General features: G+C 41.3%; 1 long non-coding RNA gene across 2 annotated transcripts in view; it reads left to right on the top strand.

The window, feature by feature from the left end:
* LOC128076344 (uncharacterized) overlaps positions 1-27,864 on the top strand; it is a 166,403-nt gene that overhangs the window by 76,443 nt on the left and 62,096 nt on the right. Inside the window, exon 1 of one of the 2 annotated variants that reach the window (XR_008204357.1) lies at positions 20,710-20,941. The exons of the other annotated variant lie outside the window; for it this stretch is intronic. This is a non-coding gene — a long non-coding RNA (uncharacterized LOC128076344). Of the gene's footprint in view, positions 1-20,709; positions 20,942-27,864 lie in introns of those variants that run through there. 2 annotated transcript variants of the gene reach the window in all.

Genomic DNA, 27,864 nt, shown 5'->3' with positions numbered 1-27,864 from the left:
GCTTAAAGAATATTACAGTCTTTTGGCAATGCTGAACTCCTCTTGCTGTGAAGCTAGAAGATGCAGATTATTTGGAGAAGAGGTAGCAATTATCACAGAATGATTTCCAGGAGATGCAGGAAAAGGAAGGCCTTTGATTTGACCTGTAATTTTAGATGTTGGGAATGAAAATGACCCAAGTGACTTCATCATCTAATGCATACCCCTGCCCAGTGCAGAACTGATCCTGGCTTTCTGGATCACTTGTTTAACTTGTTCCTACAAATCCCCAGTGCTAAAGGCTTCGCCGTGTGCTGTTCCTCGCAGGAGATCTAATTTAAGAGTCTCCTCTAATACAATCAGAAACCTGTTCCTGATGTCCAACCTGAACCTCTTTCAACAGTGGTTTATGTCCTTTACTTCTAGTTTACCCCACTGAAATATAAAACAAAGTATGCTTTCCCTCCTCCCCCCCATAACAAACTCTTTGATTCACAAGGTGGTCTTATCTGTTTTTTCACTTGTGACTGCTTGATTCCTCTTTATCCAAAGTCAGATTAATTCAGCGTTAGGCACCTCATGTCAAGGGCATCAAGCTTTTATTCATCCTTGACTCTCATGAAATAAGCCTGGTCCCATCTCCTTGTTTGTTGGTGTAAATTTAATATTCTCCAGCCAACGAGCAGTATGAAGATCCGCCACTGCTCTGTGCTGGTAAGAAAATACATTCCTTTCCTCTTGCTCCAAAGTGAGAGATCAGGCAAAGCTTTTTTTTCTGCTAACAGGCTGCCTGCCTATAGGTGAGTCTTTTCCCAGGCTGTGAAGTAGGAGGCTTCTGCTCATGAAAAAAGTGATCCCTTCTGAAAAAGCAAAAACTGTGATCCAGCGTTCTGGCTTTGTGCTCTTTTTCAGCTCCTTTTGATTGGCAAGAAACGATTACACACTTTAATTACATCTGGCCTTTTTACAACATGACTAAGCTGTCCAACAGATGTCTGCTTTGGGTCCAAACAGCATGAACATATGACAGGGAGGCAAACAATAATCTCGGGGAGTTTCATCCCTCTTGTTTTTCAGGCAGATTTGGTCACACAGCATCAGATGCCTTTGAAAATTCTTTATTCTTTTGGAAAGTAACATTGCCACAAGTAGCTTCTGAATCTGGTCTCTTCTTATGGCTTCCAAACAAGAAAGCCCTCTCTGTGAAGATATCCCCGGATCGCATCTAATTGCCATTCCTAACCTGAAGGTGTGTGCAGGGATCAGAGCTTTATAGGCCACGCTCCAGCAGAAATCCGTAAGGAGTACTAGGAAATGGATACCATCAGGCCAACTTTGGAGGACTGGAAATAATTTACCCATAACCCTTGATTTAATCTATCTGTCTGTTCAAATTCATCTCTCATCTAATCAATCTGAACAAGAGGACTGAAATTCTGGAAATAGTGTGTTTATTAGCTTAAAAAAAAAATAAATAATAAGAAAAAAAAAAGTTCTGGAAATATGTGTTTTAACAAGTTGTTGAGTTAGCAATTCTTTCTTACTCTACAGCCCGCCTCTGCCACACATACTGTAACTTTCATCTCCAGCCAGAAAACTTCAAAGTCCTTCTGAGGTCAAGGGCAGTGTGGCAACATGTATTAAATCAAGAGTTCCCAGATCGGTGAGCGTTCTTGGATGTAGACATGGACTGCAGTGCACGATGACATTGTAGAAACTAGACTGAACTAGCCACTGGGAGAGATTAATGATTCAGTACCATACCAGCCCTGAGAGCTGAGAGATTTCTTTTTGTTTTGGTTTTAACTACTGTGATTTAAAGGGCAGAAGGCGTGTGCGTGACTTCAGTATATTGTTTTATTAGATCTACTGATTGGCGAAATTCATGTAACACTGCTGCACAATCCAACTGGGGAACAAAATCCTCTCTGAGCAGGGAAAGAAAACAGCTTTTTTCCAAAAGCATACTTAAAGAAAAGTAACAAAAACCTCATTTATGAGGTAAAACAGTCACCCATAATAGTAGTATGCTTGCTGCAGTGCCCTGAATTGGTTGGTTTTGTTCCCAGTTCGAGTTTTTGTTCCATTCAGTATAATCTCAGTTTCTGTTATTAACCATAGTGTTATCTGTCCTGAGAAAGAAATGCAAGCTCGTCCTTGCCTGATGGGTTTCTGCTCTGACAGCGTAACGCAGGGGCTGAGCTTTATTAAGCAGCAATAGTGGTCATCACTTTTCCTCCTATGGCATCACAAAGGACCATAATGAAAAGCTTACCTGTGGTGCTACAGAAACCAAACCAAATCTTGGCAAAATTTTGCATATTATTAGATGAACTAACATTCTGAAACGGTCTCTTTTGACCTTGGAATTATCAAAAGTCATGGTGGTTAATGAAAACCCACAATTTTTGCAAAAGTAGAGCTGCCTTTAATCCACAAAATAGGACCCGCTTTCTGCCCTCCAAAATGCAAACACTTAAATAAGGTTCTAGATACAGTTTGAGTTACTGTGGGCTCCCTCTAGATTCAGTAGAGGTAAGCAGGTAGAGGGCAGCTTGGCTTTTGGGTGCAATGAATTGCTCTTTGGAGATGTCCATCTGACATTGAAGCACACAGTTTAGAATGCTGCATTCAGCTGAAAAATACATATGTATTAGGTGTGATACCTATCTGACTATTTGCTCTCTGTGTGCAACCACAATTTTTAAATTTTGTGTAAAACTGCAGAAGGGGAAGAAAAATTTACATGGTGTTTATGTGAGCTTGCATGCCTTATCATAGAATCTTAGAATGGCTTGGATTGGAAAGGATCTCAAGGATCATCAAGTTCCATCCCCCCCGCCTCATGCAGGGCCACCAACCTCCATATCTAACACTATTATTTTCCTAATCTTCCCACAGATATAAGGTGGTATATCCATATGATGTATGCATTTAATATTTGCTTTTAAAGGCTCTCCACTTCCAAATTCACTTAAAAAAACTTGATTCTCAGCATGAATTTAGCTGACTAAGGAGAGGATAATAAAATTAATTCATAGGAAAGATAACTCAGGTTCAGTTTCACATATCCACTCTGTGACTGCACCAAATCTGCCAGGTAACTAAGCTGGGGTGTTGATTCCTCGGAAAATAGTCTTCCAGCTGAATCACCATCTTTGCTTCAGGCAGAACTTCGCTATTCTTCAAGTTTCCCATCCAACTCGTGGCCAATCCTAATGTGGTATGGGCACCAATCAGTCATAATTATAGTGGGAATATGAAAACACAGTTCAGATGAACTTCAGAAATATTGCAGAAGTTCAGTTCAAGGATGGTTTAGATTTTCGGTCCCCGTTCAGGTAGTTTCTATTTTCTGCCAAACAAATTACCTCATTGCTGAACAAAATGGCCATCTTGCTTCATCAGCACTGCTCTGAAAAAAGAAAAAAATAAAGAAATTAATCAGATTTCCTGCCATTCCATTAGGATTTTTTTTTTTGTTTCATTTAATATTTCAGCTGCCTCCAGAACGGTTTTCCTAATACCAAAAGGGCTTAGTCAATTTCAGAACTAACTACTTACAAAATGTCAGTTTAATAAAGCAGGTTTATCGCTGGAACTTGGCACAAAAAGAAAAGCTGAAGCAATGTAAAAATGTATTTTGATGAACTTTAGAACGAAAAATGATGGGGGGGGAGGTCAGTCCTGGTTGTTTCTGAATGCCCTTGATTTTTCTGAAAGCAGAGCGAATTGGGGCTACTCAGCATTTTTTGGTGTTTGCACTCTTGGCGTGCAGCAACTGGGAGGAAAACTGAAACCCATAGATTGTGCAGTCGCTCCTCGTCCATCCCATCGGAACGTTTGGGTCACCAGCACAGATTCCAATCTCAGGACGCTGAAAGGCCGATAGCACCGCTGTCAGCAGAAACATTCCTCTCTGGCATCTTTGCAGCTTCATGCAGCTTCACTTTAAACTTGTGTGGTTTAAATCTGTCCGCTGATCAAAGGATTGGATATGAAGTTTGATGTTGGGTTTCCTCACATGGTTCGTGTTGGTAGATAGGGAGAGGGCAGTGTTTGTTGTTCACTCGGTTTACTCTCACGAAAAAGAAAACAAAAAAAAAAAACAACCCACAAAATTATTTGTATCAAAAATTACAGGAAAAGCCAAAATCTTTTACATTTCTCATTCTGAAATGAAGCTTCAAGCTGAAATTCATCTAAATTAAATAAAAATTAAAAAAAAAAACAAAAAAACAAACAACAACAACAGAAAGGAAATAGGATCAAAACAAGAAACTCGCCTGGAATTTCTCTCTCTGCATGGAGAGAAATGCTCATGTTTCAACTTGCCCTTTGCACTGATTTTACTTTTTCATTTTACCAAGAAAGCCCATTGCATTTTGGGTCAGCTCCCAGAGAAATTTCTTCTTTTTCTTCTGTCTGTAGTCTAAGGGCATCCATCTGTCTTCTGGTAACCACGGGTGCTCCTGCTGCAGCCCTGGTAGTGCAGATGCCAAGCCAAGGGACAAGCAGCTCTCCCTCTGAATGTTTTCCCAAGCCAACCTCTTGTGCAAGAGTGAATGTGTCATTTTCCCAAGCAGCCTGGGCAGTTGTGAGTCCTTCTTTGTCCCAGGTTTCTTTTAAACAGCTAAGTGAAGGAAATGGGGATGGAGAATCCAGTTTTGCGTGCGTGTTGGTTTGGCATGAAAACCCCTTTCACCTGCCATTCATCAGAAATAGTCACCAGCTGCTCCCAGGCTAACGTTACAGTGTCAATGGGAGGTCTTTAGCATGAGAGAGGGAAAAAGGTCTTTGCCAAGATGTTAAAAAATGGAGTACAGTGAAACTGGAAACTTCCCTTGATAGTGAGCGCATTATCTAAGCATCTTATTACAAATTACTGAGAGCACTTTTAGCAATTTTTTTTTATGTCTTAAGGGGATTTAACTAATTAGGCACAAAGTCTTATGCTCGGGATTTATTCAATCATATTTTTTCACTTAAGGTATGGCAAGTCATCTGTTTTTTTCATGTTCTGGTGGTCATTTGTGGACGAGGCAGATTTAGCTGGGAGAAGCCCAGCGGCAGTTTCTAATCATGCTCGGCGGTGCTGACTCCCCACACTTGCTGTGCACGGACTCCTGGTGGAGTCAGCTGAAGTTCCTAAGCTCCTGCCACTAAGCAGTTTTGGCCTTGCTGCTCAGATTTATGCCCTCACACAGCATCCAGTACAGCTATGGGAGCAGATGTAATCAGTGCTTTTGAAAATCATATATTTTGAGAATAGGAGGGTAGCAAGGCTGGGTCATAAATACTGAAGCATTTCTCCACATTTGGAGAACAGGAGCCCTCTCCTAAAAAGCTCCAGCTTGGAGCGGAGGAGGGACAACCACTGAGCCCTCCCTCAAGAATCTGCAGCTATCAGCTTGATGTTCTGGGTTGCAGTTGATGGATGGAATTGGTTCTCATTTGAGTTTGTTGCTGTAAAATGTTGTTTAGCTTATAAAAGATTTTTAAGCAGTCTTTTTGTTTCTAAGGAGTCAAAAATGTTGCTGGCTGAACTTCCATTTCAGGATCAGCTAATTTTTAATCATCTCAAAAGCCAATCCGCACATTTTTCTAAATTCACCTGAGATAAAATTCTCAGTTGTGTTTTCTGATGAGGCATGAACTCCTCCGTTGGATTTCTGAATTGTTCCTTTGGTTTCCTGCCTAGTGGCTAACTCAGAGCTCAGTTCTTCAAATGATCATCTTGTGTTCGTGCAACAGAACCTCATCCTATGATCAAACTCTGTGCTGTTGAAGACCGTGTGCAGGTCTTCATATCCTGTGAGGCACAGGGAGACATTGCTGGTGTGTTCATTTAATTGATTTAATTCAGAAAACCAGACTGCACAAGCACTAAAATCTCACTGCTCTCGACTTTTACTGGACGCGTTACATGATATCTCAAACAACCAGAATCATGTGGCACCAACTGTGCTTGACTTACTGTCGTACTAAAAGGCATATAGCAAAAATCAATATCTGTTTTGTTTCACGGTGGAAGATCTCAGCATTTTGCAGCCTAACATATATTTTAGTGGTTTCATTGCACCACTAAAGGTCAAGTACCATATCTGTGCCTGTGATTTCCTGTGCTGCTTTAAAGCACATCCAGGGCCTGTAACTCCTTAAGCTCTTTAAGGATACGATCTGGTTACACTGGAGGTATATTTTGATAAAAATGAAATGTAAAAAAACCCCAATTATTTGTGCAGTATTTTTAAAGCTTTTCTTCAACCCTTTCTTGTTTTTCCCACGTAATATCTAGCTGTGATTCTATGAACTATACACCTGATTTTAAACTCTCGGATAAGCCCATACTGCAGTTTACTGGGCCAGGGACTCAGCTACCGGGAGCAAGGTTTGAGTACCAGATTATTTTTGTGTGAGATACTTTATGATTACAAATGTCACAGTGCCTTCAGAGGAATGTTGCATATTTTCTTAGTGTTGTTTCCTGGCTCAATTTATACGCTCTTGTGCAAGCTGCATTGTATCTCCAGTTTGTACTATTTGTATCATCCACCTCTTCCATTTGTCTACTGCCTAACAGGTTTTATTTTCTTATTAGGAACTTATCTGGTAAAATATTTGACACTACAATATCCCTGTGGCTAATTCTAGACAAATTTATAAAAATCTGATAAAACCCATGCTTGTTTACTCACCACTTCTGCATTTTATTGATGTTTCTGGTTCTGCCTACTTTCCTTCTTTATTTGCTGTGACGGAGGCTTTATGCTCTCTGATTTATTTGGTGTGGAGCACCATTACACATATGAAAAGTATGATATAAATCCATAAATAATAATGATAAATAAAGTGAAGCTAACATTTCACTTTATGATTTTCCAAGCATCAAAACCTGACATCTCTGTTGACTGTTGGGTGTTAAAAAAAGCAGTGAAGAAACACATGCCATCACGCACTCTTGGAGCATACTTGATGCAATTAAACCCCAGGCTTAAGGGTGGCCTCCCAAGACTTTATGACATGTCTTTTGTTGGCCTATCTTCTACTTTTGAGCTGTATCATGTAAATCGATTCCTATTACAATTCTCATAAAAGTGTATTTTGTTCAATGAAGTTTACACTATGTGCTATTGGATAGCAAAACCCAGCACCCCTTAGCTTGCCCCAGCTGCGTGGGACAAGCCTATCTTATAAATTGCTCTCCCAGCTTGATGATGCACCTATGGTTGCTTGCAGGAAACTGTATTTTTTGTTAAGTCGAGGAGCCTGTAATTCTTAAAGTGATCCCTGAACCTTATTTCATGCTGCAAAACACTACAGGAAAGGGGGTTGAACTTTAATGTCTGCAAAGGGGAAAGTAATAACTTTCCCCATCTCTTCTGTAAGTGACTTGGGCTATGTGATGAATGCAGAACCTTCACTCACAAGGTTTTCCTGATATTATACACTTGTAGCAAATAAGGTTAGAACCTTTAAAATATAGCATTTAGTAATGTGCTGGAAATAGCTTCTTCTCGATTCCTTTAAAGGTCACTGCATTTGCTTTTCAGTCATAATTTTAGTTCAGGCCTCTGCAGAGTAGAACTGAGAACACGTCTGGCGATGTTCTCTCAATTTCCCCAAGACCGAAAATAAAATGGCACAGGACATTTGTACACAGTGAACAAATGTGTCTTTCATGTGTCTCCGTTCGTATGTATGCAGACAGAAAAGAATCTTCAAGTTGGGGAGCTGGTTACCAGACCAAATAATTAAGCATAGACGCAAAACACAAGGAAATGATCAGTTTAATATGCACGTGCCCTAAGTCTTTCTCAGCGTGATGTTTCTCCTTCCACAATCCAGAGCTCACCTAATCATCCTCCACAGCCAAAGTGCAGGCTTGTTCCTGATACTGTGATCCCATTTTGCTTACTAATGTGGCTTTGATGTGAAGCAAGATGTGTATTCCTTTAACGATTTAGTTAGTACATCCAAAATGAAGCAGGTCACTGAAGGGTAATGGGTTGGCTGCAAGTTAGGTTTTCCTCTCAGATTTAGGAAATACTATATAGATAGGAGCCATATGTTTCATTATGCTTATGTTTAGTAAGAATTACAGTTTATTCTTAAAGGAGAGATTTCTATTAAGTATTGTGCACTCAAGGAGTGGGTTAGAAGTATCTGCAAAAGACAGGGTGAAGGAACTGGCATTTCACCTGAAGAGGAGTGGAAGAGGAGCAGCAAAGACGAGTGAACACAGTGAATATTTCAGCTCCAGATTTCTACTTTCAGTGCAGAGTGTGGGAGCCACAGGAAATGTCAGGCAAGGGGCTGTGATGCCAGAGGTCTGCGTTGCAATACCTAAGTTGAACAGACTCCTCCGAGCAGATGCCGTGAGCTTGAGTTCATGAGCCTTTGCTCTGCGTGGGGAACGGTTGGCAGCTGAAAGGATGTGCGCTTTTTGCTGAAATAGGCCTGAGCCTTTACATTTTTTACACATGAACTTACGTTTCAAGGCTCACCCTAGGCGTATAAAACAAACGCTTTTTTTAAAGCACGTAAATCAAGTTGGATGTCAACTGGAATTTCCCAGGAGAATATTCATATTCAGTGACTGAAAGGATTTATTCTCTGTTTACATTTATGAGAATTGGCAACAGTTAATGGAAGTAGAAAAGTCAGCTATCTTCTTTTATAGCAGGTAAGTATATCTCTTTGGCTGATAAAGATTTACAAACATCTTCCCAGTTGATTTATGCATGTTAACATCACTACTATGCTATTTTAAAATGCAGAATGATGCCAGTTTTTATTTTTGTAAATGAAGGGAAAGAATTGGTTTTGTCAGCTACCAGTTAATAACTTTCCAAAGAGTATGTTTGGAGGGTTTCAGCAGAGTGGTGGGAAGATGTCTGGCCTGTTTTCTATTAACCAAAGGACTCAGAACTGCGTTTTCTAAAGTGACTGCTGAAAGTACTCACTAGTTGAGGTGTCCAGCTGTGACATCTGGTTTTGGGCTCTTAGGTGCTCAATGTGTGGAAATCTACCCTTTCAGGTGTCTCTGCTTGAATTCCAATTTGAAATATTCCAAGCATTATTTATTCCTTCTACCAAATCCATTCTCTCTGCTCTGAGAGCATCTGCACTTGAAAGCCCTGTTGAACCCCTGAAATAATGCTCTTACTCTAGGTGAGGTTTCTAATGCAGTTGTTTAACTGCTGTGAGTGGCAACAGATCAGTTCAAGTTGCATGTTTGGCAGATGACCATCTGCATGAGTTGGTGTTTCCAAAAATGTTTGGAAGAAACCTCATTGTCAAAGCTGTGGCAGTCCCCAAAAGACTTTTATTTTATCACGCTTGTGGCAATCCAGGAAGACAGTGGTTCCCAACCACTTTATGTCCATGTCACGCTCTGGTGGATCTCATGGAATAACTTGCTCTGGTATGGATGTGGAAACAGTTTAGCACGTTTTTATGGACCAGCTGCAGAGTATTTACGAGGGCATTGCAGATCACAAATGATGCAGGACCACACTATAAGAGATCACGAATTAAGTCTATTAGGCTTTTCTGGCAGATTTATTCTTTTATGCTCTGTCTTGGCTTATGTGCTCTGCATTCAAACCTGACTCAAGAATATACTTGATTAATTACCTCGGTGTATTTGCTGGGCGAGGCACTTCACAAATATGCTAAAGCTACAATTACTGCTTTAAAAAACCCCTAAATCATTGATCATGTCCTTCTAAATACAGCCTATGCCACAGCTGGAGCACAGGCCACTTTGGAGATTGAAATATTGTCAAATATTCTCCTTTGCTTCTACAAAGGACTCTCACTCTCTAGACAAATTTCTTTGCCAGCTTCTTGACCATGCTTGCCATCCCTCACTGTGCAGCATGCTGTCTGCCTCCAAGCACAGAGGGGCCATAGAATATATTATTCCATTAACACTTGTCTGTATCCTGTACTCTGCATATTAAAGCAACTGAGGAGATCAGTTATCTTCAGCTGGGGATGCTAAGCCTTATTATGCCTTTTTTTAATGTTTATCCAGAACGCTATGAACTTTCATTCTCCAAAGGCAGCAATCAACGACGAAAAATCGAGTGGCAGCAAGCAGCTCTTAGCTAACTGCTTTCTCTGTTCGACACAGGGGGCTGGATTCAGCAGAGGTGAGGCTTGGAGATGAAAGCTAGGAGAGGGTTGGGAAGGGAAAACCAGCCAGTTGAGATCACAGAGAAAGAGACATTAATGGCAAAGATCACACACAACAAAACCAAACAAAACGAAGCAGCTGAAGACGGTGATTATATGGATCTGAGCAGATTGTTGACTATGTGGAATTGCAATTATCTCTCAGGCTCCTGGGACCTTGCTCAGGGAATCATTACTACAAAACCAAGAAGATTGTTCTCAGGTGCAGAACATATTGATTTTGCTGTTCTCCAGCATCCTGCAAAGCAACTGACCATGTCATTTAAGTGTTCGTTAACCAAACACATCAATAAACATAAAACTTTCAAAAAAGTAAAAATCACCTCATAAATAATTATAAAGGAGTGAATTATTGCCTAGGAGCAAGTGTAATTGATGTCATTATAAATAAACCACAAAATATATCCTGTCCCAATCTTAAAAATGTATGAAGGCATCCATCTACCTTGTTAAAAAATGGTAGTTTATGCTGCCAGAAAGACAACTCTCATAGCTGCCTGATTGGAAGAGGCGTGTGCAGAGAAGAAATGACATTGTAAATATTTTTTTTATTTGATTTGGGATTTTTTTTTTGTTTTTTTGGTAGTGTGAATTCAAGGCTTATAAAGAGAGATGAACTGATAACATTCATTACAACCCAGAATCAAGGAGGGCAAGAAGAGTTTCTCGGTGCGGTTCACATCAACCCTGACCTGCAGTGCTCCAACTATTGTAATCGTTGACCTTTGAAGAGTAGCTGTCGGTAAAAACAAGCTTCCCCCCCCCCAAGTTTTCTTTTTTTATCTGACCCAAGGACTGCAGGGACAAGCAAATTCATTTTAAACGTGTGATGTGAGGTAATCAGTGATGGCAAAGCACTCACATTCTCTGTTCTTCAGTATTGCCTATTCACCCATAACTGCAATTAACACTAGTGAGATATTAGTGCTGGAGGAAATGAGACCCTTCACTCTCTGTTGACCAGTGTCTCAGCATATCTTTTAATCAGGGATTGCTTCTTCTCCAAATAGCAGGACAGGGAGAAACCCACAGGGTAGGTCAAAGGGGTGAAGATGAAGGCTTGAGATTTGCACTGACTATTAAGTGAAATAGACAGATGAACCCATTTGATAATGGTCTTTTGCCTTATATTCTTTCATACATGAAGGAAAACAGTTGAGTAATTTCTTTGTTCATACACTCATTTAAATAAGCACAAATCCAGGGCTGACCAACTCCAGAGAAGTCAGCCAAAGATGGTCACTTGTGTGTGAGACAGAGCTGAAATGGATGTTGTTTGGCAAGACCTTGTACTTGCCAAAGGCTGCAAAACCTGAGAGTGCTGTGTTTGAGTTACATTTGAGCTGGAGATGCGACTTCATGTTATGCATTAGAGGAACAAAAAGTTCAGATAGTGTGGGATTTAGTGACAATGTGTTTTTATCAGAGTGGGATGATGTATTAGAAAACAAATATTTTCTGTTTTGAAAGTTTCTACAAAGAATTGAAAGAAAAACTGTTTTTGTTTGAGTTTTGGATATGTTCAGTGACATTTCTTTTCAGATCAGATTAATGCTAGTTTGTGGCTCTGCTTGGGCCGTCGCACATTCTGAGGTATTTCAAAGCGAAGAGGGGTTATTGCTTGCCTTGGATTCCCAGCAGTTCTTGCTTTAGGTTATTAAAGCAGTGCAACTGATGTCATCTACCTGGACTTTTGCAACACTTCTGATGTGGTTCCACACCTCATCCTTGTCTCTAAATGGGGGAGAGAGGGATTTGAAGGTTGGGCTGTTCAGTGGATTAAGAATTGGTTGGATGGTCACAGCCAGAGGGTTGTGCTCAATGGCTCTATGTCCAGGTGGAGGCCAGTGGTGATGGGTTTCCCCCATGGGTCCATTTTAGGACTGGTGCTCTTAAACATCTTTATCAGTGGCCTGGATAGTTGGAGTGAGTGCACTTTCAGCAGGTTTGCTGATGACACCAAGCTGAGTGGTGCAGTTAATACAAAGGAAGAAAAGGATGCCACGCAGAGGAACCTGGACAGGCTTGAAAAGTGGGCTCACACAAACCTAATGAGATTCCATATGGCCAAGTGTGAGGTCATGTTCTTGGGTGGAGGCATTCCCAGATGTATGTACAGACTGGAAGAAGAACTCATTGAAAGCAGCCCTATGGAGAAGGAGTTGGGCGATCGAGTAGCTGAAAAGCTTGATACGAGCTAACAGTATACACTTGTGGCCTGAAAGGCCAACAGCATCCTGGTCTGCATCAAAAGGGGAATGGCAGCAGAATGAGAAAGGAGATTGTCTCCCTCTACTCTGCCTGCCCTTGTGAGGCACCATCTGGAGAACTATGTCCAGGCCTGGGATCCCCAGTATAGGAAGGATTTGGAGCTGTTGGAACAGATCCAGAGGAAGGCTATGAAAATGCACGAGGACTGGAGCACCTCTGCTATAAAGAAAGGCTGAGGGAGCTGCGCTTGATCAACCTGGAGAAGGCCCTGGGGAGACCTCGTTGCAGCCTTTCAGTACTTGGAGGGAGCTTATAACCAGGAGGGAGGCTGACTTTACATGAGCAAATAGTGATAGGACAAGGGGGAATGCTTTTAAACTAAAAGAGAGGAGATTTAGGTTAGATGTGAGGGGGAAATTTTTCACTCAGAGGGTGGTAAGGTGCTGGCACAGTCTGCTCAGTCTGTGGATACCCCATCCCTAAAGGCTTACGAGACTATGCTGGATTGCAGCCTGGGCAAGCTGAACTGGTGTCTGGTTTAGCAGTTGGAAACCCTGCCCCCACAACAGGTTTGATGATTTTCATGGCTCCTTCCAACCCAAGCTATTCTATGGTTCTGTAATTTATATTTCTCTCCTATGTTGCCTTCCCTCAGCTTCAGGTGGAGGGTCTCCTTGCAGATTTGTTTTCAAAGAGAATCTAGAGACTTCTATTCATAGCAAGATCTAAGTGTTCTTTGTGATGAAACTCTTGATATTTTCAACCAGATTCAAGACTAAGGCCAACGTCAAAATATTGGACTTTCTCACTGGGATTTTAGCAGCCTTTGCTTCCAGAGATCTTCCATAAATCTGGAGACACATTTTGCTGTCAGATTCAGTCAAGCTCAGGCACTGTCTTGAAGAGATGAGAATATGGCGAATTAGAAATGGAGGCAAGTGGGAGACTGAGATAGAAGGGCCAATGGAAAGACTCCCCTGGGACTGTATGGGACTTCCTTTAGATCATTCTGGGCAAAGGGATTTTATTCAGAGAGGACAGGGTGATGTTTTTCATGCAGCTTATTACTTTTATTTCCTCTTCCCACTCATAAACTTTGTTTATTCATTTCTTTTATTATATCCAGAGCATCTGGATTGTTTTGGTTTTAACAAAATAAAGTTAGAGATGATATCTGTACAGGAGATGATTATTAAGAAGGTAAGAGGATGCTGTCACAGAAAAGGAAGAAGGTGGAGGAAAGTAGAAAGAGAATGGGAAAAAAAGAAATAATTACAAAAAAAAAAGATTGAGAATAGGGGGAAGTTGGTGAGTTGCTTCTTAAAAAGAGACTCGCTTTTCTCTTATGGAAAGAAGAAAATTGCAGATTGAAGTGGCCGACTTTTTCCTCCCTATGTGCTTGAGCCTCGATTGCTCCCGTGTCTGACCCTGAGTTCCCAGCTAATGTTGAACACTCTCTCTGGTGACATTTTAGGAAGAGTTACTGAATTAAAAAATAATAATAGTAATCTCCTTGAGGATATATCAGACCTGGTTCATCCAGTTAGACATGGAAGTTTTTCTCTCGAGGTGCCATGTCTCTCTTCCTCTACTGTTCTGTGAGTCCACATTACCAGCCCAGCTTGCCTTATTTTTAGACTGCTAATTTTTTTGTGTCTGAAGTCAGACCTGCTTTAGAAGTCGTATTTCTTTCACAGAGGTCACAACTATGACAAGCTTTAAGTTTGCACTGCATGGGACCGTATAGCTTAATTAATAGAGTTGGCTGATGCAAGATCTCAAGGGTCTCACTCCTGCTGGATGTGCGTTATAATGCTGTAATAATTTAAGCGTATTTGAAATCTACAGAAGAGGAGGAGGAGGGTATGGAGCACAGCTGTCAAAAAGTAAATTCAGTTCATTAACAAATGTGATCAGATGGCTTGAATGATTTATCAGTTGATGTGAAATAGGAGACAGTGCAAGAATGCAGCTAACTTGAAGCAGACAAAAGGATGAGTTTTGGCATAACCGGTGCGGCTGTAAAGTGCTGGAACCAGATACTTGAAAGTTAAGCAGCAGATAATGCCATTGAAAAAATTAGGGAGTTGACTTGGATCTGCAAAACTTCATTTTTGTGTTTGGAGCTTTTTCCTCCGCTGTTCTAGACCATCCGACACTCCCTCCAGCTCCTACAGCATTTCCTGGCACTGTCTCTGTAACCTGGGTTGGAGGAGCTTATCTGAAGCTCTCCATGGGGAATGGAAATAGTACATATAGTGCAAGTTCCTTGGCTCACCACCGACTCTGACAACAACCACAGCAACAACAAGAAGCTGGACTTATTTTTACAGCTTGGCAGTGCAACAGCCTTGGGAAGAAAACACTTCTGAAATTACATTTTCATTAAAATTTGAGAAAACATTAGAGGAGGAGCAAAAGGAGACATATTTAATGGTACATTAAGAGGCCTATTTTCAGCTAAGCAGAGGTGTGCTTGGGAATAAAATATGCCCTTGGACAAATGAAGAATGCAACAAGCTCAAACTGAACCCACAATTGAATTCCGTATCCACAAAAGTTAGTGAATCATGCCAACAAAGAGAAGAGGGCAGCCTTTGAAGTAAGAATCGGAATACATTTCCATTTCATCTATAACATCTCAGCAAATAAGTCATAACTTTTTAGCTTCTGCTCATGTAGAAATCTTTTAAATCATTTTGTATCTTTTATATCTTTCCTAGGATAATGGGAGGTTCTGTATTAAGGAGTAATACCATACTGACTCACTGGTTAGGTATTATTGACGGACTAATTATCCTAGATGATAAGAATAGTTCCAACATTTGCAATACGAAGAAGAAAAAACGAACAAATTAACGTTTATTAAGTGCATCTGAAAAATAATTGTTATTCATCACTTCTTGAGGTTAGCGCTGCATTAATTATGTCTGCCTAGCTCATTTGCTCAGTCACACCTAATGAAGACAGCCGCTTCTGGAAACAAAAACTACTCTGTTGAGAAGACTAAAACTATAGGAGGAAGTCTGAAATTCATTCATTAAATTCTGCTGCCCAAACTTGTTCTAAATTGTGTTTGTTAAGCTAAAGGAGGAGATTCCTCCTTTACTTCAGATTTGCAGAGCTTTAAATGAGAGCTGACTGCGAGATGTAGGTTTTCAGGATTTATTTTTTGTGGTGGAACAGCTTGGTTCTGCACAAAACCAAAGTTGGCTGGTTCCCACATTCCTGATGATGACGTGCAAGAAGGAGTTTAGCACGTCGGCTGTTGATTTGTCAATAGCTTAATTCTCCATGACAACCTCCCCAGAGGAGTGAGAAAAGTCAATAGCACAAAGTTCACATCACCTTAGATAGCTTATGGGAAGCAAAACACAATAAAGAAGATAGAGGCCATAAACTGTGATAGGCAGTGATTAACCCATCAAACTGGAGAAATATAAAGAATCATTAAAGTGACAAAATACGATGAGTCATTTGGTGCTGATCTAATTAAATAATATTCCAATGTAAATCAGTGAGTTATAATCTGAGAGCCAGGGGAAAAAAAAGAGCATTTGGTCTAGCAGATGATTTCTGAAAAGGCCCTGTGATTATGTTCCTCTGCTTGGTATCACTGTCATCTACCTATGCCTCACTTTTGTGAATTTGGTTTGGGTCGGGATGAGCTTGAGCCAGAACCACTTAAAGGCTGTGGAATGCACCTGAATAATTTCAGTCTGCTTTTTGGCACAGTATGACACGGGCGTGATGATCAGTTTGGCAGAATGGAGTTTTTTTCCAGCTGGGGAGAAAGATTATTTTTACCCTGAATGTGTGATCAAGTTTCATTATTGTTTTAGGGTAGATTTCTTTTTTATTTCGAATGGCACCAGAGATAGCTGCTGTAAGAACATGGATGCTTAGATTTTGCTTTGTAAGAACTTAAAATGAGAAGAGTGATGGAGATTTACGATCTGTATATTTTCTCCCAGGCTCTGGGGATGTGAAATTCTTTTCTTTAATGGGAAAATCAGGGACTTTTTATTTATTAATTCATTTATTTTGCCATGCCATCTTTAGTATTACTTCAAGTTTATAATGTGGAAGCAGAATGGATTGATTTGGGTTTAGCTTCCATTTCGCCTGCGTGCTTCAAGTCTGAGGATGAAAGTTCTTGGGCATTTTCTAATTATTATGTTGATTTTCAATAAAAAGTTAACATTTGTGAACTTATTTCTTTGGAAGAAGTGGAAAAGAAGCAGATGATACCAGAAATGTATTTCCTGCTACTTTTGCTGTTTTTCCTTTATTTCTGTCAAATCTCATGCATGGTGCTGCTGTATTAGCTCCCTGCAAGTCAAGCTGCTTATGAACAACAGTATGGAATTAGGTTATTCTAGCTTTAACTCATGCAGAGAGCCAGCACTTCTGTTGTTACTGGTTGCAGTGTTTGCACAGAGGCCAGGTTTTGTTGTGGAACCACGAAACAGGGTCAAGAAGAATGATGACCAGCTCTTAAGGATGTTTTCTAGTGTCCTGCTTTAATGCAGTTGGCCATATTGTTCACAGTGTGTGGTATAGTTTCACATGAGTTCATGTCACTATGTTGTTCTCACCAATTTATTATTCATCTGCCCTGGCTAAAATATTTATGGGCTGTAAGGTCTGTTTCTTCCCAAGCACCTGTAGTGCTTATACACAACAGTAACATGGGCATCTGTCACAGCAGGCATATTTGGGGGATTTGGCTGCTGTTCCACCATCAATGACCCAAAAGGCTCCTAAATGACCTAATTATGAAAAGATGCTGACCAGTAGCACATTTACATCGCTTGGTAACAGCATTATTTTCAGCATAACTCTTTCACTTATGATGCTTCTGATCAATTAACCATGCCAGTGTCTGCTGTAATGCATGTCGGGTCTCCATCAAATAACCCTCTCTTATCCATTAGTAATTGTTGGCCGTGGCCTTCGTCAAAAAGAGTGAGCTGAAAGTAAATGTTCAGGTGGTATTATTTGACTAATGTACCACTTGAATCTGACCTCTTCTTCATTGTGCAGTATGGGCTGATAAGGAGTCTTTCAGAGGCTTTGCTCCTTTCTAGAGAAACATAATCTCTTTCATTAAAGTCTGAGTTATTTAATCACATCCTTTTCAATGTGGCCAGCTTTTCCAGCAGTCCAGGAAAAGAATGCCATTGTGAGATGCTGCTTCAATACCTCCAAACCTTCGTTTTCTTTTTTCTTGGTTCAGTTTCTGTGAAAAGTCCTTGCAGTTTTATTTTTGCTATTTTCAAAGTAGTTTTTCATTCAGTTAAGCTTTCCCTCTATCACTTTCTGTGTGTCTTTCAGCTAGTGTCCCTCTTGCTCTGCCCTACTGATGATGCCAGTTTTCAGCATTGATAAGACAGTGTTTTATAGGCACTTGAGGGAAATGACAAAAGTTGTGCTGCTCTGCAGGTGGATATGGCTTAAAGTCCTCTTTCTTTATGGACATGAAGGCTCTCACTGCATGTTTCTCTTTGGGTAACTTTTATTTTAGAGTTGGAATTGTAAGTTTTTGCCAGGAGTTTATGATTTTACTTTTACATCGTGTGTAATGGGACATGTTTGCTATTAAAAGTGTTCAATCTGTTCCAAGTGGCTCCAAGCTTTCCCTACTATCACCCATATTTTTAATTTCTGAATTGCACTTTTTCTTCAAAGAAGTCCATTTTATCCGAGAGCACCTCGCTTTCATCTGGAAATTTCTTTCTCTCTCTCTGGGATTTTCCTCTAGGTGAGGCTGTCTTCTATCTCCAGAGAGACCAGAGAGCACATCCTGAATGTTTGCAGTGTTGTGGCTGTTTTACAATACCTGCTTGTCTCTCCATTCCTGGTGCTGTTTCTTGGCAGAGAATTTTTCTCTATATCCAGTCGAGTGTTAGAAATAGAAAGCCTGTTTCCTGACACGATGAAGCTAAATGGGTTGCAATTAAGCACTCTGGCTTCAAAATACATCATCTGAGCATGAGTTGTCGGTTGCTGCAGAGCTGACATGGCCAGCTATCATCCAGATCAAACACAGTCTTCTTTGTTTGAGGGTACCACGTAATAAGCAGGTAAAACAGAGATTTTGTTTTCTGAAACACACTTCCCAAAGCATACAAGCTTTATTGGCTGAGTTTATGGCAAGTGAGTTGATGTTGTTATTTGGTGTTTGGGATGCAGAACTTAACTGGTCATGAGTTGATCTCAGCTGGCTTTTACTCCTGTGGACAGCCCCATGGACCCCCTCAGTGCTTCTTACCTTGTAGACTGTGCACATAAAAAGACTTCAACCTCACTGCTGAGTCTCTCCTCCTGGAGAGCCCTGCAGGTGTTTGCTAATTTGGAGATGGATCAGTCTGGGGCTCTAGCATACAGGGAAAGGACAAACCAAAACAGGCTCCAGCCAGCATGAGCATATAGACTTCAGTTCAGCAAACCCCTGAAGGACTGGCTGGACTTTAAATTGACTCCCAGTAGGACTGCATCACATGCATCAAATCAGACGTGTTTTGGGGGCTTTTCTAAATGAGAACCTAAAAACTTCAGACTTTGCTTAGTGAATGATGGTGTGTGCAGCATACCTCTGTCTCTGATGCCAGCCAAGGCACCCTGGAACACAGCTCAACATAAGAAGGACTCATTGTGAGCTTGAAATTGATTCCCAACCTGAAAATGTCAATGACTAACATCAAAACTCTTCATTTTTCTCCTTTTTCCCCTCTGGCCAGTGATAAGACCACAGGCTTGTTAGAGACCTGAGACCAATGAAAATTCGGAGCAGTTGTTCTTTATAGCAGGGCTGCCCATGCTGTTGTGGTGTCAAATTCCAACCCAGACAATTTTCTTCTCTGTAACAGAGAGGGGTTGAGAACCAGAGGGTGATTTAGTGCTGGTGGGAGGGACAGATGCAGGAGAGTAGCAGTTCTGGCTCTAACGCTGCACAGCCTGTTGTGTAAGATTAATGACTGTGGACTACTCTCTATTTTTCTCTCTCTACAACTGTGAGCAATCTCCTCCAAAATCAGCCTGCTGCTGGCTAGCCAGCAAATAGATAATAAGATCCCTGTGTGTTAAATATGCACAGCTGCACATCTGACATTGCTGATCCATCTGCATGCTGAGATAGCACGTGCCAGCTGCCTTGCTCGGGGTGAACGAGGAAGGGATCCATTAAAGACAGAAAATCCGCAACGGAATCTCGGTCCTCTCCCCCTTGCTGTCTCCATGAGCTGCTCCTCTGGGTTCCTGGAGTTTCTCTCCCCTCCCATACTCCTTTTGGCTGCGGAGCTTTGAAACCACCAGACGGTTTTACTTTATGAGTTGGGCTGCCAGGTGGGCTTTCAACTGAGCTCCTGCAGTCCTGCATTTTCATCTCCCCAAGGTGGCGATTCAGAGGAGCTTGGCCAGTCAAGTGAGTCACAGTGCTCTCCTGCAACCTTCTTTTATTGCCTGCCACTTTCATTTGCTACAAAAGCCTAGCAGCCTTTTACTTGGCTTCCTCCTGTCTGCATCTCCCTTCCCGCACCATCCAGCCCTCGAATCAGCCAGTTTCTCCTCTATGCTGCAGCTGGGAAAGCAGAAAGCCAGTGTATTCTTGACACGGTTGACTGATACCTGTGCTGGCCATGGAAGTCTGATAGCAGCTGATGAAAGAAAGGGCACTGTCTCTAGCCACAAATTTCTAAACCAGGAGCTTTCAGCATTGCTTCTGGGTCCTTGTCCAGGCATTGGAGTCAATGTGAGCTGCTCTTGCTCCATGCTCTACTGCATGTCAAGCTTGCTGCTGGTGCCAAGGTGGAGGTAATTATGCCATCCTTTGTTCCTTTGCCCTCCTCTTCCTTCTCAGGGTTGCAAGTTTTGGCTATCTAAGGAAGGAAAGGGTGGAGGAGAAACGAGAGAGCCAAGATCACCGTGGGAACCACAGGAGCGTGCTCATGGGTCCAGTGGTGCTCATGGGCCAGTGCCATGCTAAACATTGCTCTGTGGCTGCTGATTCTGTTTGAGCTAGCTCACATCTGGCCATGCTGGATGATAAGAGGAGCATGTCTACAGCCAGGACACGGTGTCTCCCCCAGAGACATTTTCCCAGCATAGTGCCTTTCAGGGTCCTTGCATGGGCATGCGATAGGATGCAGTTATCTGCAGGGAATCTTATTTGGCCTTATCCTTAATCTTTTATTTCCACCGAAGTTGTGTACCATGCTTACAAATGAGGACTGTCATCACTGCTCTACTGACAGATGTATAAATCCCTTAAGCCATGATTTTATTATGTAAACTTTCTTGCCACTGGCATCCTGTTAGTACTGTAGTGGGAGGGCTTTCCTCCCCAGGTGTAACTGTGCAAACATTATGGTTACGGCACAAAGTCCAACTTGGTTAGATTCTGTCACATAAATATACACTGAGTTAAATCAAACACAGCTTGTGTCCTGTTGGAAAAGCCCATTTGTAAGCAGTTGTTTGAGATCTGTAAGATAACTTGCTGTGTAAAGATAGCCAGTTCCGCTAAAGGCTGCTCCTGGGAAAGTGGGTGAGTGAAAATCAGTAATCAAGCTAGAGCTAATAGGTGAGCAATACCTGTGGGTATAATATGCCTGAATTTCCCAAACTCCCTCTACTTCTTTTTTTTCCCCTTCTTTGTTTTTGTGGTAAGGAATGGTTCTGGAAGTGGGGGAATACCCAGAATCTGGTAGGGAGTCTGTCCAAAATAACGTGTTACAGACGGTCACTGTCTGGGAAGAAAGGAAATGATAATACTTTGGAACATAATGACTTTTTTGTGTATAAAATAATGGAATTGGCACAAGTATTGTGCAGTGCACATGCTTCAATTTATTGCAAAGTGAATGTGGGAATGAATCACCTCCTCCCAGTCACTGTTACATTTTAAAGTGCAAAAGCATTAACAGCGTCGAAACCCCAACTGGTACAGAAAAGTTTAGCAGAATAAGCTAAAATGGAAATAAACAATTCCTGGGGAAATTAAGTTTCTCACAGTCTTCTGGAGAGTTGGGTTTGCTATGACTACAGTATAGGAAACTGCCCAAAAATACAAAAAACAAACACAATACCACATTCGTGCTTGAAATATTCTGGAATCTGTGGTGATAAAGACATTTGTGTTCCCCTGACAATAAATACAGCCAAATAATATATCAAATTTATTTGCCAGTATATATTATCATTGCTAAAATTTTACTTCATGCTTTCTATGTACTTTGTTAGATGCCTGAGCTGGGACTGTTCGTGAGATCTGGCAGATCTTCGGGGGGTACAGGCATGTTGGCCCATGAGTGTCATGGATAAGAATGGAGTCAAGGCAGTCCATAGAAGTGAGTGACCAAACTTCAGCATTTGTCTGATTTTGGTAACACCCTTTGACAAAACAGTGCTCATTGTTAAGGGAGCCCTAACAGAGAAATAGGTGTCTTGACCCAAATCCTTAGATATATTTAGGCATCTGTATCCCAGTAAATTACATTTGATAACCTCGTAGGTATAGATTCAGCCCATCTGACTTTTAGCAGTTACAAGATGTGCCTAAATGCCAGGTACCACTCTAATGGGAACAGAAAGGTGTCTCAGCTAGAATAAATCATCATCACGGAAAAGACCATGACTCTCCATTTGATAATAAGGGCAGTTTAAGATGATTTAGACTTCTAAAGTGGGCACTGTGGTTAGCTGCCCAAAGTTAGGTGGACCTGTGACCTTTTCGGAGACATTTTCGACCCCTGGTCTCTCTCATTCCCACCATATCTACACCGTGCCTAGCAACTCAATCAGATTTAAAAGCCTGCCTTAGGTAGGAATGTTTGGCTTCTACTTGTACATGGTGGTGGGAGAGGTAGTTTAGAGTGAAAAACATGATTATTGTAATTTTATGTATCAAGTTTTGTAATCTATCTATGTACACATGGTACTGAAGAGTGTGTACATAAATTAGGTTGCTGAATGCAAATATGGCTAAGTAGATATCTAACTGGTTATCTGACAGGCATAACTCAGGACTGATTTATGCCTGCAGTCATTATAATGGAATGTACAGTTGTTAAGGGGCCAGAAGAGTCAGAGAGTTTCTTTGTGACTTCAGTCAAATTTAGGCTAAGCCCCCTGTAAGCAGTGCATTTCTTTTGCATTCCCAACATAAACAGCTAGGCTTCCCGCTTCTTTACAAGAATTTCCATTAAGATGTAGATGAAGAGGATATAAGCTATCTCACAATTCAGTGCTGAGGAAAATGGAAGCACTGGTATCAGGAAAATACCTCTCAGAGTTATGAAGCCACAGAATGTTTGCAGAAAGGCAGAGAACATATGAAAGTAGTCTGGTCTGGGGGCTTTGCTAAAAAAGAAATGTTGAGACTTGGCCAAGATTCAATGAAACATTTACTGGGAGAACAAGGCAACCTGCAAAAGCAAAAGTACAATTATCAGCCAGGAATTTTTGCTTGTCTGTGGTGCTCGGGCTCCTGCAATTTTCAGATCTATTCTAAAATCCACACAGTAAATGTATCTGGGTCGCTTGCAAACCCAGAAGCCAGATCACAGTCCAGACTTTGGTACAGCTCTGAGTTTCTCGTTTGGGCAGATCTGCTCTTCTTTTCTAGACCCATTAAATTCAAGCAGGCTGTGTTCTTGATCCAGTCTGTGTAGATCTAAAGTAATATCCTTTGACACAGTGAAATTATACTGGGATGAATGAAATTTGAATCTAGCCTTTAGAAGCAATGCGCTCTGGAAAGCCACAAGAGAGGTTAAATCTACACGTTGATGTGCCAATGTACCACAGGAAAAACTGTTAGTGTGTTTCTATACAGCCTGAAATTCTCATCAGCACTCTTGTCCAGTTTTATAGGCTTGTGAAGGCAGATCATAAAAGTTTCAAATTAGTGGGACACCTCAGAGGTAGTTGGCTGTATATTTGAAACATATTTTTAGAGGTGTGTCCCATCTCTGGTAATGAAAAAATCAGTTCTGCATATCCGGGTACATAAAGAAAAATATGCATCCCACTGAAAACTGCTTTAGGCTTGTTGAACCATTGTGTTTATGCGTTTAAAAAATAATCTTTTCTATATACCCACATCATTCCTTCGTGTGTTTACAGGACGTTTTAAAAGGGCAGACACTAAAATTAGCAATAGGGTGAAATGGTGTAAATCTTTGCTGCTGCCTGCATTGAGAGAAACTCTGCTTTTGAGTCTTCCCTAATGAGTGATGACATTTTGCATTCAAGGAACAAATGTGACTTTTCCTGTTGGCCAAGCACTCTCCTGCTTTCTGTCTTTTCTTTGGATATGTACAGCAGAGGCTTGCTAAGGAGGAAAGCAGTCTCAAATAAATTGCAAAGTCCTAGATTGATTTTTATTTTTTTTTTAATAATGTTATATCTGTGTAACCTTGTGGTCATGAATTAAGAGGTGAAAAAAATGTAGAGAGCTGGATGGTGGACTTAGCTACCTCTGCACAATGGGGAGCACCGCTTAGGAGTTCCGGGAGCCACAGATGCAAGGATGTAAACTGAAGGAGCTGTAGGAATGGTTCTCTTCATCTTCCAGAGCTGTCCTGGTAAGTGTCTCCAATAGAGGATCTGCAGGGGGAGCAGCGTGTGTGAGTGTGTGAGCAGGAGGCAGCCTGGCTGACGCAGCGTGCAGGATGCCTTGGGGCCTGTTCTCAACTGATCTCAATTCTCCTTGCCGAATTGATGCCCTCCCAGGGGATTGGTGTCTTCTTCCCACTGGTATGTGATGTGAGGTGCCAGGTTGACAACGGACAGCTGCACAGAGCTCAGAGAAGGGGCCTCTGCTTGGTTTGCTGAGTCGGAGCAGAGAGCCAAAATAGCATTTTTCTGCTGCTCTCTCACTCAGCCCTATGTACTCTTAGGGATCTGCACAGGCTTGAAGTAGCATCTTCGTATACCAATGGGAAATGCTTTTGTGTATTTGGTTTTAATGGGAGACAGAGGCTCAGGGATTCCATACCTCCTCTGAAATGCCAAACTTCTCATTGCTTTTAATATGGCAACTGCAAAAATAAAAGTGACAGATTTTAATTATGAAGTGGGGTGGGAGAGGGGAGGAAGGAATCAAATGCAATCCAACAAAGCCAAGATTTAGAGTGACATCACTTTCTGTGTAATTGCAATGCCAGCAGACACTCAATAAACATATCAGCATTGTTAAAATGATTTATGACCTGAATAGCTGAATATAAAATATTATCAATAGATGTGTCACCATTGATCTTTCCTGGGGCTAGCAGCTGAAGGATAGGAGAGGGAGATGATTTTAACAAACAATTCTTGACAGGAATCCAAAGGAAACAATGAGCAGGGACAGACAGCTGACAAATTCAGTATGGGGCCATTAAAACATGTGATGAATTTGCTGGGAAAGTATATATTTGTGGAAGAGGTGAGCTCATATCTACCATAAATTTGTCAGCCGTGACACAGTGTTCTCAGGCCTGGCATGAATAATGCCTAGCTATTTACAGGCTTTGTCTGGCAAAAGCTCTATCAGTCACTCCAGGGTTATTTACAAAGAAAAGTGTCTATCAGTTACAAGGACATGACTTTGCCACTAAAAGATAACAAAAGAGGAAATCAGGCATTGGCCTCTCAGTGCGAGATGCATCTTCTCCAGAGAAGCTCTGGACTGGAATGAATCGGGTGGACTGCAGTAGGACCTCCTGGCAGAGTGCCTGGCATAGGCTGCAACAGTACATTTATCCACACTGATTAGATTAGAATTATTAATAGGGGTCTATGGAGTGGAGCAAAGGGTCATTTAGAGTTTAATTCTGTTCTCAGATAACTTCATTTCAGCTGATGGGATTGTTATTGTAGGGGTTTTATATGTTTATAGGAAACAATATACTCAATAATGAAGTCATGCATCCTTCTGCAAGATTAGGAGAGCTATTGTGTAGCTGGAGTGAAGTCTTCACAATTGTGTTAATTAAGTAATAGTGATTTGACTTTGTCTCCTCATAAAATGCATTGAAGAAGTGACTAAAAGCTGCTGAGAAAGTGTTCCCTCAATATAAATATATAGCAAAACAAGCAAGAAATGAAAGCAGCCTTGGATTGAGTAAACAGAATTGCTGACATGCTGCGTTTACTTAAGACAAATGGTGGCTTGGCCTGGAGTTTCAGCTTCCTGCTACCTTAATGTAAATGTGTATCAATTTAGTATTGAGTGTCCTCAGTCCTGATAAAAGTTGAAGGTGAGATTATAGAAGGTGGTATTTATGGCGTGTTTACATGCCAGTCATTTGTTTCAGGCTTCAGACCAGAAGTTGCAAATGCTTTGAAGTTTGAGATTTCATCCAGCTTCTTCAAAGTGGGCATCCAAGGTCAGGCGCTGAGATCTGCATTTCAGATTGAAGTGGCCTGGTAGGGGAAGATAGCAAGTAGGGCTGGCGGGTATTTTCATGGCAAGATACAAAAGTACTCACAAGTAGTGACAATTAGGCTACTTTCTAAAGGAAACTGAAGAATCAATCTTGTATCAAATGACACACACCAAACATGCTGACCCACATTCTCTTCTGAAATGTTGTGGTCCTGGTTTCACACAGTGTGTCTTGCTGTTCCTAATACCACTGTGATGGGTTTGTCACTAGGTACCTTATCTTCAAGCTCTTAGAACGCGGTGATAAAATTTTTCTGAGAACTTTAATTTTATTTGTTTTTCAGTGGCAGGGAGCCAGCTTCATACATGGTGTAAATTGGACTCTTTCCATTCACTTCAGTGGGACTGTAGTAACATACACCATTTGAAATCAAATTAAGCAGTAAGCATGGAATGTGAAAATGCAGCATATTAATGCTTCGGGATAGGATTTCAACTGCAAGTGAAGGAAGTCTCTCGTTCATGACCCCAAGATGTGACCACAACATAAATAATAAATGCTGGCAGAAGAAAACACTTCCTTATCCTTCTGAAGGTGCTGTGGGTTACAGATAAAAGTAATCCCACCTTAGTTTCTCCAGTAGGATGGTGCAGTTAGAGGTTTGTTAGGCAGATGTGTAAAGTGATGGTAATTGTGGTGCTCATGAGGAGGGTACAGCGTTTTCAAAATGGCCACCCAGCTTGTGCAGCAAAGGATGTGTAGAACACGAATGTTGTGTTTGTCTTACAGGCTTTGCAGGCATGTATGACAACCCCATTGATGTGATAAACTGTAAGTGCTCCAAAGGAGCTACCATGATCAATTGTCATTGATGGGTTGGCTCTGTATGATTTACTGTGTGTGATATATAGAATAACTGAAAGGAGTTACTGAGGCCTGGTGGTCAAATATATGCTGAAAGGACCCCAGGAAAGCAGCTAGACCAAGATCAAGAGCCAACCTACGTGTGACTGTCTTTGTTACTGACATAGCGAAAGCAGATTTCTGTGACTTCAAGTAGTGCATTTTTAAGTGCCCATGACAGCTCTGGGGGATCACTCTACTACTTCTATCCATTTTCTCTGTAACTTCATTGTGTCACTGAGAAAGCAAAAACGAATGTTAGAAGACATGTCATCCAAACATAGAGATGGAAAACAAGGTGAGTACACCCTACACCATGCTTCTTTGTTGGGCTTTGTGCTGGGACAAGGAGCGGTGCACTGGCTCAGAACAGAAAGGTGTGCTTATGACAGAGTAACCGTGCTTTTTGGGGATCTTGTTTTGCACAGGTCTGGTGTTCATTTCCTCTGGAAGAGGAGTGCTTTGAAAGTTTGGGAACTTTTGTTGTGAGGGCTTGCACCATCCGCTCCGGGAATGAAAAGGCTGGATGGAGATCTGGTTTTGGCTCTGTCCTGAGTCTGCTGGGAGTATTTTGACAAATCTGGCATCCTTCTAAATTTGGTTTGCTCTATCTATGTGTTCAAGGCTTTATGCCTTTTCCTGGCTATGTATCCCATGACTTTGCCAGGCAAACTGAAGATTGTTTTAATGAAAATCTCTTTCAAAATTCAGTTTCCACTACCGGAGCCCCACCCTGAGCCCCATCAGTTCCCACTGACTCTAGCGGCAGTCATAGGAATGGTGCTTTGAAGAAACAGCTTTAACAGTCAATTTAAAGCTCATTAAAGCAAACAACAAACATCTTCCTTCAATAAACTTTACATCACATTTTCAGAAAGATGTAGTCCCATATATTGTCTCAGTAGGAAAATGTTCCTGTGTTGGCCTGGAAACTTCACACATGCCTCATTTTTATTAGAGGTATTTTCAGCCAGCTGTTCCATCAAGCTTCTTATTTTCTACTGAGGACTTTGCTGGCTGTGTTTCATTAGAGTCTATCTAGACTTGTGCTTTTAAAAAGGTAATGGTAATACAGTGACAGACTTGAGGTGGAATTTTAGGGTGGTTATCTCCTTTGGAAATTTCCACACCAGTCTGTAGATCTCACTTGGGTGCAGCACGATGTCGTCAGTCCTGCAGCACAGGTAGGGAA

The sequence above is a fragment of the Tympanuchus pallidicinctus genome, unplaced genomic scaffold, assembly GCF_026119805.1.
Source record: "Tympanuchus pallidicinctus isolate F22 unplaced genomic scaffold, pur_lepc_1.0 scaffold1, whole genome shotgun sequence".
In the NCBI taxonomy this organism is placed as follows: Eukaryota; Metazoa; Chordata; class Aves; order Galliformes; family Phasianidae; genus Tympanuchus; species Tympanuchus pallidicinctus.
This window is presented reverse-complemented; position numbering and strand designations above follow the sequence as displayed.